This window comes from Haplochromis burtoni, unplaced genomic scaffold (genome assembly GCF_018398535.1).
Source record: "Haplochromis burtoni strain Fernald_Lab_line unplaced genomic scaffold, NCSU_Asbu1 Contig_155, whole genome shotgun sequence".
NCBI lineage: Eukaryota > Metazoa > Chordata > Actinopteri > Cichliformes > Cichlidae > Haplochromis > Haplochromis burtoni.
This window is the reverse complement of record NW_024582516.1, coordinates 1,228,125-1,245,666: the sequence shown is the minus strand read 5'-3', so window position 1 is coordinate 1,245,666 and position 17,542 is coordinate 1,228,125.

The window sequence follows — 17,542 nt, the reverse complement described above, 5'->3', positions numbered from 1 at the left end:
GTGATTGTAACAGGAAAAATATCCGCCCATGTCTACAGGGATGTGAACATGAAATATTTAAGGTCAAGTTGCTTTACTTTTTGTTTTATTTATTGGCGTGAAGATTGTTATATTAGCAGAGCTGCATGACTTTTACTCTGGCTTGTGGTCTTTGGACCTCATAAACAATTAACCTCTTAAGCTGCAAGCCTAACTGATCTCCTGCCTTTTGCCCCCGTATCAAGGGGCGTTGGGGCTTAAGAGGTTAAAACAATCTAAGAAGCATTTTTCAAAATACACTGAGCACAAAGTCCTTTTGCATATCTTCTGTATGCAATATTGTAGGGACTACCTTATAATATAAAGCGCCTTGAGGCGATTGATGTTGTGATTTGGCGCCACATAAATGAAAGTGAATTTAATTGAAATTCTGGTGCTTTAAATTTTAAACTAAAGCAAGAGAGTCTTAATTAATGGGAATTCTAACACCTGCAATTCTGTCACATCTGGCCAGACTGTGAGATACAGTCAAAAGTAGTGTTACACTCGTTCAATAGCGCTGTAGTGAACGCATACGTATTCCATCACCGTTATTGCTGATTTTGCAAGTATGTCTCAATTTTAATACATTCTTCACAAGAGAAGCAAATATCCATACTCGATCATGCTCCAAACATTTCCCCTGTGTTAGTGGTGATACTGCAGCATGTCTGTGCAGTCCAGCACAAGCTGAACGCAGCTGAAGAGTCATCTCCCACAGTCCCAGGCCTGCAGGCCCTGCACAAGATTATAAGAAGTGACAGCATCACTGTAAATTTGACAAATAGCACAACACAGGGAAGACCTCAGGGGTCAGGGCTGTGACTGCGCAGGATGTTGATGTTAGCTAGTTTGTGTGTGTGTGTGTGAATGAGAATGACAGTGTGGACAGAGATGCAGAGATGTGTAAACAAAGATTGCTCACAAAGTATTCATGGAATCCTTCCAATAAGATTCAGCTGTTATCACCAAATGGATATAACCTCTCTGCCTCTCATTGAATGGGTGTCGTGTAAATCCTCTACTCTGAGATGCTAATAACATTTCTAGATTCATTCCTGACATATTATTAGAAAATTCATCAAGTGCTGAACTCTGTTGTGCAGTCTCCAAATGAGCTTTTAACAGTTTGCTAAATGCTAATGCTCAGATACTACTATCAAATTGCTATCTTTCTTTATCCGATCATTCATGGTGTCCTTGAATTATGCAGTCTTGTCCCATAGTTAGTTTCTGTTAACAGTGACAGTGTGTGCCATCTCAACACTTGCATTCACACCCAAATGAGAGAAGCACATAATGGGGTGAGACCCGGCTGAGTAACGCATTGAAGCGATTAAAGACGTTGAAAATACAATACAAAGCTGTCAGTCTTAAATGCAATATTATGCATTTTAGTGCCAAAATCTTATCACTAAATAGAAAAGTCTCTTCTATTTTATCTCTAATGAAATAAAATGCAATGATGGTAATAAAAAACTCAAAGGTCAGCAAAATGTAGGAACGTGGACAAGAGCAATGCAGCATCAAAAGACACAGACAAGATGGAAAAAAATATATATATTTGTGTGATTACACTGACAGTTCGGCTTTGATTATTATAAGACAGAACAGGCAGCGTTGTCTGATTTTAAATAAACCACATAATTATACAGAAAAAATTATGTATGATTGCACTGACGTTTAGGTGTAACAACATGCTGGTGTTAAGCGTTATATATTAAGGAGTCAAACATACATCAGCTACATAGACTATAGGCTCTCTGATTCTTCATATTCAACATTGTTCAGGGGTTTTTACAAGCACTGTAATTTTTTACGGCATGATGATTGCTTGGCACATTTAATCAAAATTGGCTGTGCAGAAAACTCACTCTAGCCATAAAGAAAACAGATGTTAGGGGCATCAAAAGTTATCTAACTGGGGAACTCTGTGTTTCCCTCCTGCTGCTTTGATGCTTTGTTGCCTTTACAGATAAAACTGATTGCAGCTGATTGCCACATTAATACACAGAGTCATCAGGAAACAGGGTTTTAGGGGCAGGTGGTGGGGTGTTGTTTTCTTTTTGATGCATTTGTAAAGCCATTTAGATATAAATTTGGATGGAGCAACAGTCATTAAATAATGCTATTATGGAAAAAAGAAAAAGCATCAGATCAGGGCCACATATTACAAAATATTGTTCAGAGTATGCTGCAGTTATATTCTAATAACATTACCCCAACTTTAGATTAACTTCAGGGTTGTAATGTTGCAGAAAATCTCTGGTTATTTTGCAGCCATGCAGCAGTGTTGTAACAGGTACAGCTGGTTGAGATTTACTGATGAAGACATCCCAAAGGTTTTAAAGAATCCAGATCATATCCTCTTCTCTGTGCACCTTTATAGCTGAAGAATTGAGGTGAAGGGTCTTTACATTACAATATAAAGTACCTTAAGACAGCGAGAAAATTCAAGATCAAGATTTAAAAACAAAAAAATCAAACTGAATTGAATTAAATTCATCTGAACTGCCAGAAACCTCTGCTCTGTTTCTGCAGTGTTGCAACTTACTTAACTACATATTTGCTCTTTGGCATTATGTAATATGTTTGGAGGGCAGTTGTGCGCGACATTTCTGAAACCTGCTACAGCAGCAGGCTAAATCACCTAGCTCAAAAGTCTTATGCTAACTGTGTCTCTGTGTTGGCAAAGCAAACACTAATAGTTGTGATAAAAACAGACAGAGTAGGCCAATTTTTCCACAGTGAGCTTCAGGATGAGTATCAGAGAGGTCATCGGGTCATCATAATCTCTCTTTGACCCACATACAGACGGGAAAATAATTATTTGATCCCTGGCTGAAGAAGTAAACAGTCTCTAATTTTTATCATAGGTTTATTTGAACGGAGAGACAGAATATCAACTAAAGTTAAAAAAACAAAAACATGTTACATAAAAGTTATAAATTGATTTGGATGTCGTTGAGTGTAATATGGATTTGATCCCTAGCCAGAAATCTGGTTCTCACAGATTGGTAGTCTGCTACATGGGCATGCAGCCCAGTACATTACAATCAGTCAGTCAATTACAGATACTCCTGATCTCAGCTCGTTCTGTTCTAAAATACATCTGCCCACAGAATTAATTTAAGCATGAACAGGTTTGCAATAGCAGGTTTATTAAAAACATGGTAAATTAAAATCAGAGATCAATAAAAGCCTGCTTTCAATGATGATGGCTAACTGTGTGTCTGTACATAAGAGTTCACGGGATGCAGAAACATTTACAAATAGCTTTTCAATAGCTTGAAAAGCATTCAGTGTTTAGATTTAATTATAGCAAATTATATTTTCTCTCTACATTTAACCGTGCCTTGTAATTTATGACCTTATACCAAACAACATATACTGTTGTACTCTTATTTCCTTCAGCATGTCAGTAAAGATGCATAAACATAATCCGCATGCAATAAATAAGGGACTTGTTTTTACCCCTAACAAGCTAAATAGCTGCTAATATTTTGCGTCAAAACAAAACTTTGTTTCGGGTTTACTGTGATTACATTCTTACACTGAAAACAACAGGATTTCCCTTAAGACGATTATGAACAAACAAAGGTTTGCATTTGTCAATGATTAAGGCAGCTTAAATTGGGTTAATTCAGTGGTGGTTTACACCTGAGGCTTATTTATGGCTCTGATTCATTGCAGCACTCCTTTCTTTAACCTCCTAAGACCCGAACTCTTCCACAGCATGCATTTTTAATTCCTCTTTGATATTTGGGCTGATTGGGACCTGATGAATGTAAAAACAAAGAATTACCAGATTTTTTTTTGTTTTTAAGAAAAATAAGAGCCACATATGAGGATATTCGTTTAAAAGTTCGATAGAACAGTAGCAGTATAATGTCCTCATAAGTGGATATCAGGCCCTTGTAGACCAAAATTGAGTATTTTGGTCTAAATAACCCAAAATGTGATGTCCACATATGTGGACGCCAGATCCTAGGAGGTTAAGGAACAATGAAATAAACTGTGATAAGAAGATGTGATGGCGAGTATCCCACCCTCAGGTTTGTGTCAAAGTCATTTTAAATGTCCATTCTCAGAATGTAGATCTCGTTATCTTAATATAGAGCAGAACCATGTTAATCCAAAGCCCTAGTACACACACACACATTGTAATTATTAGGATGCCAACTCACTAACCAATAAACATCTGACACACACTGTTCCAAAAAATAGTAATGTCAAAGTATCTTACTGTATATTTTACAGTTTTGTACTGTCTTCCTAGAATATCATTAAAGTTACGTAAATAGACTGATTTCACATTTCAAATGTAAATTAACGTTAAATCACTGTAATGTAATAAAACATAATTGTCATGATTATTAAATGCATCTGTCTGTACATATGCATATTTAGATTGTTAAAATACATTCACAAATGTATCATGATTTCACAAATATCTGTCCGTTATTTGAAAGATCGAACTGTTGAATTCAAATGTAATGCTATGGAAAAGTATACAACATGATTCCTATAAGCTTGTGTTACATCACATAAGTATTATTGTCATTGCTATTTAGGGCGATCGTGACTCAAGAGTTGGCAGTTCGCCTTGTGGTCAGAAGGTTGCAGGTTCGAGCCCCGGCTCGGACACTTTCGGTATTGTGTCCGTGGTCAAGACTCTTCACCTACTGGTGAGGGGCCGATGGTGCGATATGGCAGCCTCGCCTCTGTCAGTCTGTCCCAGGGCATGCAATCCATTATTATTTAAGTTAACTGTATATTTCTGTATATTTACGTATTATGATTCATATTGCCACATTCATTGACCTTGTTTAAAGGTAATTTCATTGTTTGATCACTTTAAAATGTTCCGAATTTAATGTCTAAAAGCACTTGGAAAAGACAGAATCCCATGTAAAATTAGCGCAACAAACTCTATTTTCATTACTGAAAATAACTGTATTTTCATGAGAAAGTTATTTTCTGTTATTTTACGGTAGTATTTTGGCGCACCAGCTGTCGGAATATTACCGTTTTTTTAAGATGTTTTTTTTAACAGTGCAGGTTGGTTTAATGAGATTTCACTTTCCACCTATTACTATGGGCTTGAGTCTGCAGACAGAACACTCTGTTTTCCATGACCTCTCTCATCAAGCCTCTCTCTGGACAGACATTACTTAATCATGCTTTGCATGCCAGTGTGGTTTTCTGGGTCTCCGGTTTCCTCCCACAGTCAAAAGACATGCAAATGAGGTTATAACTGATTATTTAAAATAAGCCATAGGTGTGAATGTGTAAGTGTGTGGCTATTTGACCTTTAATTTCCTGCTTCTAAATTCAGACAAGTTTAAGTTTTTTGTACTCTGACCTACAACACGATGTTGAATCAATTGCTTACTCTGGATGACATTACTTTGGCTTCCAGTGATGCTGCGTCGTTTATGACCAGGATATGTCCTTCAATGTGCAAATTAAACAAATCTGAAGTACTGCCTTCCTGTATTTGAACAACATCTCTAAATTTAGAAACATCCCATCTCAGAATGATGCTGAAAAACTAGTTCATGCATTTATTACTTCTAGGCATTTTTCTATTATCCGAATGTTGTAAAAACTACCTGAAAAGCTTTGAGCTGATCCAAAATGCTGCAGCAAGAATACTGACAGAAACCAGAAGGAGAGATCATATTTCTTTCATACTGGATTTTCATTGTTTCCTTGTTAAGTCCAGAATTGAATTTAAAATCCTTCTCCTCACATACAAGGTCTACAATAGTCAGGTTCCATCTTACCTTAATGTCCTCACAGTACCATGTTATTCTAACTTCACTCTCAGACTGCAGGTTTACTTGTAGGTCCTAGCTCTCACGTTCACCTCCCACCCCTTACTTTAGTGTTCCAAGTCAAAATTGGCCGGTCTGTTTTGACAGCTCTTAAATTAGCATAACATAAACATAAACATTTTTCACCACCAAATTCAGTTCAGTGGGTCGTCCAGTGGTCGACCAGAATGTGACAGGAAGGCCTAGGATATTTAAAAGTAAAAAAAAGAGGCAGAGGCTTTCAGGCACCTTTTCTATGGAACCACCTTCCAGTTAGGATTCAGGGCACAGACACCCTCTCTCCTTTTAAGATTAGTCTTAAAACTTTCCTTTTTGATAAATCATATAGTTAGGGTTGGATCAGGTGACCCTGAATCCTCCCCTATTTATGCTCTAATAGGTCTAGCCTGCTGGCGCCTCCCATGATGCACTGAGTGTTTCATCATTCACCTTTTTCACTCATTGTGTTTATACACCACTTTGCATTTAATCATTAGTTGGTATTCATCTTTGCTTTTTCATTAGTGTGTCTTTTGTCCTGTCTTCCTTCCCTCATCCGTAACCGCTCATGGCAGATGGCCGCTCCACCGTGAGCCTGGTTCTGCTGGAGGTTTCTTCCAGTTGAAAAAAAATTATTTCCCACTGGTTTATGTTTCTGTTGTTTCTGTTCATGTGGAACCACCAGCTTTCTGATTAGTAGATGACATGATCTACCTCCCGAGCTATAGCCACCCCAAGGTGGAGACAAATAGATATCAGATCTTTACACGCCACTTCTCAGGTTTGTTTAAGTTTTGCAGCTGAAGTCCAAATTAGCTGCTACTGGCTAATAACAACAAACATTTTGGGTTGCAGGTAATGTATTTGCCAGGATACTTTTCCTCCATTTTTGGTTTACTGTTAATGATGAGTCCTTAATATCATTTAAATCAGTATTGATTTAGCAATACAGTAATGCTAAATCAATAGTCTATACTTCAGTGACTGGGATACGATGTCAGGATTTTATTTGCTCCCTTTCAGCCTCATGGTCTCTCTATGAGGTTGAAGCTTAAATGCAGTGTTTTTAAATACATCAAAAGGATATATAAGCATATTAAAGCAATGCAAAGTTCAGCAGCAACCTTATGTATTTGCAACAGTTTGATGCATTATAGTTCCACCAAGCAGGTTATATTCAGGAAAATGCCTCTTTTGCCACATCATGCTGATGCTGGTTGCAGGTAAAAACCAAGCTGAGTGAAGATAAGATGTGATGCAATATTTTTGGTCTATGACAGGAAATGAAAACACTGCAGCAGTAAGGGCTGAGAAAGCAGGCAATAAAGAGAGAATAAATGGTAAGCATAGAAACTAATGCTTAGGAAAAGCAGAGCCTGAGAGGCCTGGGATGTTTATCTGGGTTTGCTTTACATTATCTTTTCTTGTCACTGCCAAAACAAACTGGTCTGCAGGTAAAGTCGTATCCCACCCAAACGTCACTGACTGTGAAGCTTTTTCTAATGGCTTTTGAATGATTTCAGGGTTTAAATCATGAACCACGATGCAGTTGTATGATCATAAGATCATTATTGCAGTCTGATCATTGTGCTGATTATGTAAATTGGGACTATTTTAATACAGTAGCTGGATCCAAACAAAGGGATAATCCATCACTGAATAAGCTGAAAATCCTAAAATGGGATGGTCCATGTTCTTCCTTTCTGTTCATTTATTCAAACTATCATTTATCAGCAGTCCCTGAAAAATTAATGCATTGTGGGTATAGTGCTCTTTCGCAGTTTAAGCACTCAAGACGCTTACTACAATGCTTTCTCATTCACCCAATCACACAAGCATTCATACAGTGCTTTTTTACCTAAACCTGAGAATTGTTAGCTAGCAGTCACACACTATGATAATTCAGGGCGACTCAGGTTTCAGTATCTTGACACTTGTACAAATGTATTGTAGGAGGCAGGGACCAATCCACTGACCTTCCACTTGGTAGACCACCCACTCTATCACCTGAGCTGCAGCTGAAGGAGCACATAAGAGGAGAGACGTGTAACTGGAAGCCAGAAATAACTTCTCTGGGGGGATTCAGCATACACATTGCACATGCCAAGTCTTCCCTCAAATAACAGTGCTGTACAGCATATAACTGTGAGGCTTAGAAACAAGGCCAGCTCTCTACTGTGTGCATCCTAGCAAAGGAAAGCATGGAAGACGCCTGCAGCGACACTCAGTCCACTCAGCTTCTCTCTGCTTGCTGTGTTTGATAACAAGATATGAGTATGGCACATAGCAGTCCAGAGCCTTCTCTGTGCATGTCGTCAGCTGGCCTCATCATTTCAGCACCTTTTCCTTTTAGCTCTTCGTCATCACCTTCCATCTGTTCATTAGCCACCAAATATGAGTCAACTAAACCAGCAATAAAACAAGAAATCCTGAACCATATAAATGCATTTCAACGATCTGCACATGGCTTCTTTAAGGACAGTCAAAGTTCTTCTGTGGATATAATTTTTGCTCTGATCTGCTTCAATAATGCTGAGGTCCGGCCGTGTTGAGGCCATGACTAATATTGTTCCAGTTATGCTTTTACTGCATCGGCAGTGTGTTTGGGATTCCTCTCATACTGAAAATTGTGCTGCCATTCACACACGTTTGACATGGTATTGCATGGTTGTTAAGAATCTAATGGTGCTTTTTTGTTTTCGTAATTAAAATCAGTGCTCCAAAACCATGACAGAGCCTCTGCTGTGCTTCCATGGATTTTCCTTGTCTTTCTATCTGCATTGAATTTATTTAACATTTGATTTTTCTGAGAATCTGACATTGCCACAAAAAAGTTGGCCATGATCCAAAATAAATATTTGTGTTTTTACAAGAGCTTTGGGAATTTCAGTAATAACATTTGTGTGCAACAGCAAATAAATGCAGGATTTCTATGACAAAATGTGTATGAGCAGGATTTTATAAGACAAAGAAAAAATAGCAGCCATACTGTAGTTTTCAAGGACACAGACTTGAGGATATGAATGGAATATCAATGGCCTTTGGTCAGACTTTTCACTCCTTTTCTCTCTCTGGATTAAAAAAGAAGCACCAAGGATCCCTGCTGAAATCCTGTTTGTTACACTCTCATTCAGATGCACATCAGGCCACTGAGTTTCTTTTCAGTCCACTTTTGTGTCACCCTGGCCCCGCAGCTCATTTTCTGTGAATGTGTTCAGTGACTACCAAACAGCTCCCCTCCCTCCTTTTGCTCTGGACCACTTCTCCCTTTCACAGTGACAAAAATGTGCAGAGGATACATGCTGTGCATGGCAACACTGAGGCACATGATGCAGTACAATCGATACATACATACATAAATGTTCTATACACATTTATGTGTGATGATTTTTTTGCTCTCTTTGCATGATTATTATTTGCTTGTATGACTTGCATTGTGGTGCAGTGTTTAGCATAACTCCTACTGGGTTCACTGCTGTGAACTAATATGGTAAATTTCCAGGGGTCATATGAGACTGCAGAAAGAACAAGAACAGTGCTGAACTCAGCAGGTTTCCGGTTCTTCACAAATCTTCAGCATACCTTTATTTAAAAAATGAATGGACATAAAAGTTGAGGAAATTGAAGGAAAAAATGTGTTTGTTATTGTGTGTTTAGGAGTCCGCTTGCCTGTGAAGAAAGAGTTGATTTAGGGTGCTGTAACTCAGTAATTCATTTGTGTTTATGGCTCTGTGTCCGTGTGCACTTTTAATCCACGAGATCAGTGCTGAAATCTAGTTGAAACTCAAATTTGGATTATGCGAGATCTTACATAATGTAATCCCTGAAAAGAAAACAGACAAAATCTAATCTATGTCCTGGCAGAGTACATTGGAATTTTACTTAACCCACAGTGGGAGTCTCACAGTGGGTTTCAAGTAACATCTGTGCAACACCACCATTATTTACCCTGACCTGCTGTCAGCCACAGCTCACCAGCTGTATACTTTGATGTATATCTTCTACATATCTAGTTGCTAGATTGTTTCCTGAAGTATATACAACAGAATACAAGAAAGAAAACCAAACACTGGTGATTCACAACATTATTCGTCATTAGAAATTTTTGAAGTGCTGATTGAAGTCCAAAGATTCGTTGCATACTGTTTGACTTTACATCATCAATAACCAACTTTGGCAATTATATTTCATTGGTTTGTCTCAAATGTCCCAAAAGAATAAAGCAAGTCGGCAACTCAGATCTGTGCCTTGTCATCTTGTGCACTTGTAAAGTAACCCACAGAAATTACATAAAACTGTGTCCTCAATCCAGTTGCTCATAATGAATCATCTGGACTCGGCTGGTATATTTTTGGATCCAGTCTGCTTGACAAGCCTGTTGGACACACAAAGAGGACAGAAGAGGTCAAATGGGTTTTTTCTGTTGCTTTAGTGGAAAGGAGCTGCACTGTTATTATTCTACCCTTCAGATGTTTCTTTCTCCCACTCATTCATCACGTTCTGGCGTAAGCCCAAGTGTGTGTTTGTGAGCCTTCTTGCCTCTGTAAAAAGAATAACCAAAGGCACAATAAGTACTTTCCATTGCTATACTGTATATGTGATGTGATGCAGTTGTTATTAGCTATGATTACCTAGTGTGTTTTACTTACTGTAGTGTCTTTAAAATGTGCCAGATTAGTAAGCAAACAAAAATGCACATAGCCTGTAAGAACATAAACCAAAGTAGTCACTTAAAGAAATAATTTTACTAAAACAACAAGCTTTATTTCTTAACCTGGTCAGCGTGTACATGTAATAGCAAAGCAGTGGTGTCGTGAAATACACTTACTAGTCTTATAAGCTTCTAAGTCAAACCAAAAAAATTGCTAATTAAAGTTATAATTGGTTCAAATATAACTATAATTATACCTCCAACCTGAGTGTTAGCTAAAAACTGTTTCCTTCTGCAGCTACTTCTTATCTCAGCTTGTAACGCAGTGCTTTACATTTACATGACATTTCAGTTTCAGTTGTATCCTATGGCGGTTTGTGACAGGCTGCTAATAATAAAAGCATGTCATTTGTTCCCATTTCTTTAGGTGAATCCACAAAAATGCCAAAGATAGTAGAGTTTGAAAGGAATATAATAGTGTGTTTGCCTTATAATTCCCAAAGAGATTTTAGCTGAAAACTCGACATATCTCAGCATGGTGTGCAGTCTGTCTTTAAAAAATCTGAGTAAACTTGACAATTGGAGGGAAAAAAGATGAAGTAGCCGACCTAATAAACTAACCACAGCACATATCTGCAAGTCATCTACCTGAGAGAAAATTGAGCAAAGACCCAACACAGGACTTCAGAAATGTGTCTTAGCCTTCAGGTGACTCATTTACTGTTTGGCTTACATCAAAAATGTAAGAGGTCAGGAAAGAGGCAAAAGTAGGACTTCAACATCATTGAAGCAGCGTTATCATCTTGACAGGGAACAGGAAGGAAAGGCAGCTAACATCTATCATGTACTAGGCTTAAACATGTTTATTTCTACTGTGAAGTTTCTCATGTTCACACAACACAGACTGACTCAACTCATCTCAAATGGCTATTTTTTATTTATTTTTTTTGCTCAATTTTTAGGCTCAGAAGCTAAAATACATTTATGTACAGGCAGGTATACAAATAAAACTGCACAATACTTCAGGTCATGTGTTAACCGTGTTAATCTGATTACCTTTCAAGGGTATATTCTACCCACAAAGCCCAATTCCAAAGCAATGTCACCACGTATTTGATTAGTGGTTAAGAAGATGGTCACTCCTCAAGGTCATGCAAATTCATCCAAACCAGCAGAGCAAAGCAACAGGTAATAATTTGTGTATTGAAATGTGATGGTCATCATTTAAAAGCCTTTTTGATTTGCTATCAACTGGGTCATGGAGAAAGCATCTTAGCAGGAATCCGCAGTCATTCTTTAGAAAGTCCACAAGGTTGAACAAAGGTTGAAAACTTTAGGTGGACATGGAAATGCGAGACATGAAAGTTCCTCACAATTCATCTATTCTGTGGATGAATTGCTGACCATAAATGTCAAACTGTGTGCGGGGGTGGCATGGGAACAATGAAAAGAACAAACAACAAGTGTCTCTCTCATAGATTCCCCTACATTTAAAGGTTTGTAAATGCTACATTGTGTACACCTTATGGCTTTAGCTAAGACTAAAGCAGTAAACAGCTATATATCCAAAGCCTTAGAATTAAGATAAGAAGATAAGAATGAAACATAAAAAGTTAAATGAAACAAATATAAAAGAACATGATTACCTCCAACAACGCTTTGATGTTAGACAAGCAATCTGGAGGAGGAAGAAATCGTTTTTTAGACTTTTTTAAAAGTTGAAAGTTGTGTCACATTAACTTTTCATATTTCTTTATTTGTTCTTCTAGCAAACTGAATACCAGCAATGTAGCCAGGAACTCTGAATTAAGCATGTTTTTATTCCAAATATCAGATGTGCAGCATGCCCAGCATGCCTGTAACCAAGATTACATAATGTCTGAGAGTATAGTGTATAATAGACATACAAAAATCTTTGTTTTTAAGTAGAATAGTCTATTTTCATCTCGGCTCCAGTGACTGTATGAAGTTATTCTGAATCCTTCATTCATTTATGAATTGGCTGTTGTTACACGCCAACTTGTGGTCACTGGGGTCTGGTGCCTCCACATACCAGACAGAAAGGGAAATCTTGCCAAGGTCACTGGTGCATCAAAGGGATCGGATGATAGACCTTTTAAATTTCCTACTCGGGCTTTGGCAAAAACTAGTTGCACAACTGCCGAGGGACTGAGTGTGATGTATCGCTGTTGATGTGCAGTAGCAGCTAGGATGACATGCTGTATAAATGTGTCATAAGCTAAGACCATGCAAAGACAGCACAAGCTCTGCTTCTGTTTATCTGTGAAAGAGCTCAGAAATGCTTTTTTTCACCCACACAGTGGTGGGATCATAGCAGAAATACATCAACCAAGTAGAAGTCACCGAAAGTCTAAGGAACGACGAGATTTCTATCTGTATTTGGTGATTTGGAGCACATTGTTTTAGACTGTGTGCCAACATTGTGGAATTCTGAATGCTCCCAATGCTGCATGACCTACTTGCAGCTTCAGCAGCTTAAAGATGAGGGGCAATGTTATGAGCTGACATCTTTCTTCTTTTTGCTTATGTTCTAAAATGGGAATGTCAGCAATGTGGGAATATTTCAGTTCCCTCTAGAGGTTAGTTGAAGTTCAGCTGGCTATAAAGCATGCTGTATGTTGAGGAGAAAAGACTTTAAAACATCATCATCTCTGCAATAGAATCCACTAAATATTAAAAAGAAATGTCTGAAAATTCTTGCAGACTTTCACCTGCCTAATATGCTGTGTCTCTCGCTAGTATAAATGTTTCGAATTATCCATGAAAACATGACACCCTTGTCCCCAGATGAGCTCACTTATGTAGCTCTGCAGTACACTACTGGCTCCTTGAGACAACTCTATAAATAGCACTGCACGCCTGTTTCCTGGGGCTCCTGGCAGAGCCTTAATGACTGTCTGCTCACCTTCAAAGGGAAACACAGCATAAATTCCCAACTGTGCCATCTCCCATCTTGCACTTATCTTAAATTTTGTCATTGATGAACACAGCAGAAGACACTGACAACACTAGGTTCATGTTGGAACACCATGATCTCCGTCGCCTAGGTTTGTGCCACAGAGTGAGGCTTTGCTGTGATGATGCAGGCTGCCATGAAGATGAAAAGGCAAATGATCAAAAGGGAAAAGCGATTAGTACAGCCGTTCTTGCATCTGCAGACATAAGAAACGGGTATGCTAGATAGCAGGGGGAGGGGAAGCATATTACTCGATGTATTCACTCACCCATCAAAATCATATTATTCAAGTGTTTCAATCAGTTCCGTGGCTACAGGTGAAAAAAAAAAGTCCAGCCATGAAATTTTCTCCTACTAAATATTCCACAGTTAACTGACAGTGGTATTATAACAAAGTGGAAGTGATTGGGAATGACAGCAACTCAGTCGGAAAGTGGTAGGTCATGTAAAGTCACAGAACAGGGTCAGCAGATTCTGAGGCACATAGTGTGCAGAGGTCTCTAACTTTCTGCAGAGTCACTCAGAGCTGCAAACCTCATGTGGCCTTCAGATTATGAACAGTGCTTAGAGATCTTCATGCAATGGGTTTTCATGACAGAGCAGCTGGATCCAATCCTCACATCACCAAACACAATGCAAAGTGTTGGATGCAGTGGTGTAAAGCACACTGCCACCAGACTCTAAAGCAGCAGAGACAAGTTCTCTGGAGTGACAAATCACGCTTCTCCATCGGGCAGTCCAATGGATGAGTCTCAGTTTGGCGGTTGCCAGGGGAACAGTACTTGTCTGATTGCTTTGTGCCATGTCTAGCTGACGGGGGATTACAGTGTGGGGTTGTTTTTCAGTAGTTGGACTCGGCCACTTAGTCCCAGTGAAAGGAACTCTAAATGCTTTAGCGTGTCAAGACATTTTGGACAATTTCATGCTCCCAACTTTGTAGGAACAGTTTGGGGATGACCCCTTAATGCTCCAACATGACCGTGCACCGATGCACAAAGACATGGATGAGCAAGTTTGGTGTGGAATAACTTGACTGGCCTGCACAGAGTCCTGACCTAAACCCGATAGAACACCTTTGGGATGAATTAGACTGTGAGCCAGCCTTTCATGTCCAACATCAGTGTCTGACGTTACAAATGCACTCCTGGAAAAATAGTCAGAAATTCCCATAAACACTACAAAACCTTGTGGAAAGTTCTTCCCAGAAGAGCTGAAACTGTTATAAGTGCAAAGGCTGGGTTAGCACAATATTAAAGTATTAACAGTGGGATGTCACTCAAGTTCCTATGTGTGTGAAGGCAATATAGTGCATTTTGAATGTTGCAGACAAAGAATGAAACATGTTTGTTTGCGTTTGTGTTATCTGTTAGTCTAAAAGTTACACTTCACAGTGACGCTACTGACTGTGATAGGATGTTGAGTCATTTTGAGTCATTGTGTGGAAATCACCCGCATACACCGGCTATTTATCTATTTATATTTAAAAACAAGTGTAGTCAGTTACGAAGAAAACACCTCCAATGTTGGCATTTCCGTTTTCAGCAGAACCTAATCATTAGAATAGATCTCAATTTATTCATATGAAAAAAATAGTTGACCTTTACCTTTAAATTTAGAAGAACAAAAAGCAGACTGGCCTCAGGCTGAAGATGAATTGTACAATCACTACTCAAGTCCACAAGTTTTATGTAAATAATACACTTTAGCAAATAACAAAGTTTGTTTGCAACCACAGCGCTCACCATCTGGTGACCTTCAGGTAGAATTCAGCTTTAAGGCATTTTTCATAAGCATAGAGTTAGTGTTGGGGTCATCACCAAGGACAACATAGACGTGACATGGTTCATTTCAAAAAACGCATTTAGGCCTAGACGGCTGGTGGTGTTTTATTTTTATTTTTTTTAATTTCCTTATGTCTTCCCACAGACATGTTGTATCAATTAGGCCCATGGTGCAGGAAACAGTTTACATTCTTTAAAGGACCAAAGAGCAGAATGACCCTCAGTTGGCCTTACAGTTTGACTTTTCAAGAGATTAAAAAAAAAAACCCACAAGAAAAAAAAATGCAGGAGCTGCATTATCACGGAAACTGGTTTGGTGGAGCTAAAAGGCTTTGGTGTGTTTCAGTCAACAGCCCAGCAGCAGTGACATAAAGGGAATCTAACATCAAGATCCCTGTTATGACATAAAAGAAAGACTGATTAGGAAGGCGTAGATTGGTATCTCAACAAAATTGCACAGCAAGAAACCATAACAACTTGGAGATTTGGATCAGTTGGGAGGAATGATTTGAGCTTGTGAATGGCACAGTTTAAGACGTTGCATAACATATGAAGAGGTGAGGGAGGCTGAGGCAGTGCGAAAGTCAATACAGAGGCATCGTGGCGGGTGCAGACAAAAAAAGAGCTAAATTAAACTGCGTGAGTGATAGGTGAACCAGTAAAGGTGGTGGCAGGCGACGGGGAGACTTGAAGATATAAACGTTCCCACTGCTTCAGATAATTTGAAGTTTTGTAGATGAGAACGGTGTTTAGGCCAGACTGCTAGCCGCCTGTGTGGGTGTGTCGGGGGAGCCAACGAGATGTGATCTTGTAAAGATATTGTTATAATATAAACATTAGGGTTGTGGCTCTGCCAGCTTTGCATCTGGTAGTTTTTTTTCCATAGTCATGAAAAGTCACTGTGTTTAGACTGAGTATAGCCATCTGTCACAATCTGGGGTTTGACTGTGGATTCTAGCTTTATTTTTCTTTGTAGGATCTCTTCTGTCATGTTTGTTAATGTTTAGCTTTTTTCCCCTGTTATCTGAACTTTCTTCTACGTGTCTGCATGTGCTTTTTAAACCTCTCATTGCCATTTTTATTTTCTTGTGCAATAAGGTGGAATAATGTGTTTGCAATTTTATAGAGATATCTTTTCACTGGTCAGTTAGTGTTTGGGATATAAAAGGGATCAAGTTAACATTTTGTCCTCAAAGTTGATGCGACAGAAGGAGGATAAATGTGCAAGGGTGAGGATTTGAGCGCCTTTGATGAGGGCTAAATTGTCAAGGCCGATTGACTGGGTCCGAGCATCTCCAAAACTGCAGCTCTGGTGGGGTGTTCCCAGTCTCCAGTGGTCAGTGTATCTACCAAAAGTGGTCCAAGGAAGGAATGGTGGTGAACCATGTGCTGCTGGTTCTGATAGAAAGGTGCCAGAATACAGAGTGCATCACAGTTTGGTGCATATGGGGCTGCATACCAGCAGACCAGTCAGAGTGACCATGGAAGAAGGTGGCCAGGTCTGAGGAATCATGCTTTTCCTTGGAAGGCCAGGTGTGTGTGTTGCTTACCGGGAGAATACCTGGCGCCAGGGTATAATATGGGAAGCAGGCAAGCTCTCTGAGGCAGTGGGATGCTCTGCTTGGAATCCTTGTTTCCACATGGACCCTACTTTGACATGTTCTACCAACCTAAGCATTGTTGCAGACCACGTGCACTCTTACAAGGTTTCCCCTGATGGTTGTGACTTCTTTCAGCAGAATAATGCGCTCTGGCACAAAGCAAAAATTGGTCAGGAATGATTTGAGGAGTACAACAATTAGTTTGAGGTGTAGGCTTGCCATCCAAATTCCCCAGATTTCAATTCAATTGAGCATCTGTGGCATGTGCTGGAGAAACAAGGATCTGTTGCTAACATCTTGGTGCCAGATACCACAGCACATCTTCAAGGCTCTAGTGGAGTCCATGCCTCGATGGGTCAGGCCTGTTTTGGTAGCAAAAGTAATTTGATGCTTGGTTTGTGTTTTTTATGTTTTTGAACTTATGTTAATCTTTTGAGTTAGCTCTAAGCTGTGTATCGTATTTACTCAGTTACAGATAGATGACAGATACATATACAGCTATGCATTTAATGTCTGCCTCCATGTGTCTCCATGATTTTGTCTTCAGCTTTCACAATTTAACAACTTGGAGGGATATCATTAAGGGACAGGTAGGTTGGGATTGATGAAATCATCATTTAAAAGCTATGTATTTACGCAGGATATATTTTTCGGATATTAAAATTTGCGTGATCATCTGAAACATAATGCCACAG